Source organism: Primulina huaijiensis, chromosome 8 (assembly GCF_012295235.1).
Source record: "Primulina huaijiensis isolate GDHJ02 chromosome 8, ASM1229523v2, whole genome shotgun sequence".
Lineage (NCBI taxonomy): Eukaryota > Viridiplantae > Streptophyta > Magnoliopsida > Lamiales > Gesneriaceae > Primulina > Primulina huaijiensis.
The window spans coordinates 7,527,745-7,530,271 of record NC_133313.1 but is presented as its reverse complement, the minus strand read 5'-3'; the positions used below and the strand labels follow the sequence as shown (position 1 = coordinate 7,530,271).

The following is a 2,527-nucleotide window of genomic DNA, read 5'->3' as shown; positions in this document are numbered from 1 at the left end:
TCTAACATTTACTTTATTGCAACTAACTTTTACTTTCCGCATCTAGNTTCTATCTCATTGTAAAATATAGTGTGAGTGTGTATAAAAGTTCTAAGTTCCAATATATTTTTCATTTTCCAAATTATGAGTGATGTTTTTAGTGTTGTTCAAAAGTAAGTTCATGGAAAGCTAAATCTATTATGTCAAGGTCAAGAGGATGAATTCTTGGTGAAGTATTATTGTTTATATTTTGTATATTCTTTCTTTATTTCATTTCATTTTGCTAATTTCTTTTTATTGTAGGTATAAAAATGAATCATTTGTTGTTATCAATTTACATCAAATGCTTGATACCATTTAAGTGGTTATCTTGATTTGTTGTTTAATTTTGATACAATAAATATTTCATCAATTATTATTGTTATATTATACATATATATATATATATATATATATATAATTATATCATATATTTCATTTAGACGATAGCGTGGCTCTGCCGGTTGTTCTAAATGAAATATTATGATATCTAACAATCTAACATTTACTTTATCGCAACTAACTTTTACTTTCCGCATCTAACATTTACTTTATCGCAACTAACTTTTACTTTCCGCATCTAACATTTACTTTATCGCAACTAACTTTTACTTTCCGCATCTAACATTTACTTTATCGCAACTAACTTTTACTTTCCGCATCTAACATTTACTTTATCGCAACTAACTTTTACTTTCCGCATCTAACATTTACTTTATCGCAACTAACTTTTACTTTCCGCATCTAACATTTACTTTATCGCAACTAACTTTTACTTTCCGCATCTAACTTTTACTTTATCGCAACTAACTTTTACTTTCCCGCAACTAACTTATTAAATCATATATTTCATTTAGGCAATAGCGTGGCTCTGCCGGTTGTTCTAAATGAAATATAATGATTTAATTTAACATTTATTTTATGCAGTTATATATTTATATAGTTATATATATAATCATAGGTACCATATATAAAATATCGGTGAATTCGGTATTTTCTATAGTGGGAACTATATTATATTAGGTGTGTGTTTAAATATTTTTATTTTCTTGGAACCATTATTTATGGTGGTTTCCTTTGTTTTACTTTTAGTTAAACAATATTGCATAAACCAAGAATAAATCCTCGAGCCTTGACAAAATTTATAATTTGTAAACTTCGTTCTTGCATTTGGTAATCTATAAATTAATAAATTTAAACTTAAAATAACCTCTCTGTGGATCGATCTCGTACTTACGAAATATATTACTTGCAGACAACCTACACTTGGGTGAATTATAATTTAAGTAGTAGCAAGTTTTTGGCGCCGTTGCCGGGGAGGTATAAATTAAGTTTATATTTGTTAATTATGTTTTATTTATAAGTATTGTGTTGTTTTTTTTTTATGAGTATTTGGAGTCGAAAAAAAAGTGGTAGACTTATTCGAGTATCTGAAAATAATTTAAACATGGATGATAATTCAAATAATCAAGATAATGATAACAATAATAACAACAATAATAATAATAATCAAGAACATGATCAATTAAGAACACTTAGGCACCATATGAACCCTATTAGAACTAGTGCCCCATCTTGTTTAGTTTTTCCTCCTGATGCATCTAATTTCAACTTTAAACCTCAAATTATTCAACTTTTACCAAATTTTCATGGCTTAGATTCTGAAAATCCATATTTACATCTAAGAGAATTTGAGGAAGTTTGTAACACTTATAATGATCAAAATTGTAGCATGGATATAGTTCGATTAAAGCTTTTCCCTTTTTCTTTAAAAGATAAAGCTAAAACATGGCTACAAAATTTGAGATCAAGTTCAATAAGATCATGGGAAGAAATGCAACAACAATTTCTCAAAAAGTTTTTTCCTTCCCATAGAACAAACTCTTTTAAAAGACAAATTACTACTTTTTCTCAAAAACAAGGAGAAACATTTTATCAATGTTGGGATAGATATAAAGAATTACTTAATACATGCCCACATCATGGTTTTGAAACATGGAGAATAGTTTCTCACTTTTATGAAGGTCTAATACCTAAAGATAGGCAAATGATAGAATTCATGTGTAATGGAACTTTTGAAGATAAAAACCCAAATGAAGCTATGGAGTATTTGGATTCATTAGCAGAAAATGCTCAAAATTGGGATAATATAGGCACAATAGAACCACCAACAACTAAAATCAATAATTCAACAAATGGGGGTGGTATCTATAATCTTAAAGATGATATAGATATTCAAGCTAAACTTGCATCTTTAGCAAGAAAAATTGAGTCATTAGAAATGAAAAAGAGTGGTCAATTAAAAAGTATTCAAGAAATTGTTTGTCATATATGTGATACACATGATCATGCTACAAAAGATTGTCCAACATTACCTTCATTTAAAGAATGTCTCCATGAACAAGCAAATTATGTTAACAATTATAAAAAACCAATACTAGATCCTTTTTCAACATCATATAATCCTGGATGGAAAAATCATCCTAATTTTAGTTGGAGGAATGATAAT

The 2,527-nt window shown here is 27.7% G+C and overlaps 1 non-coding gene across 1 annotated transcript; it reads right to left on the bottom strand.

Moving 5' to 3' along the window:
- Positions 1-1,896: 1,896 nt before the first annotated feature.
- LOC140983686 (small nucleolar RNA R71) lies at positions 1,897-2,007 on the bottom strand. Its single transcript, XR_012176478.1, has one exon. It is a non-coding gene; the product is annotated as a small nucleolar RNA R71 (small nucleolar RNA).
- Positions 2,008-2,527: the final 520 nt, after the last annotated feature.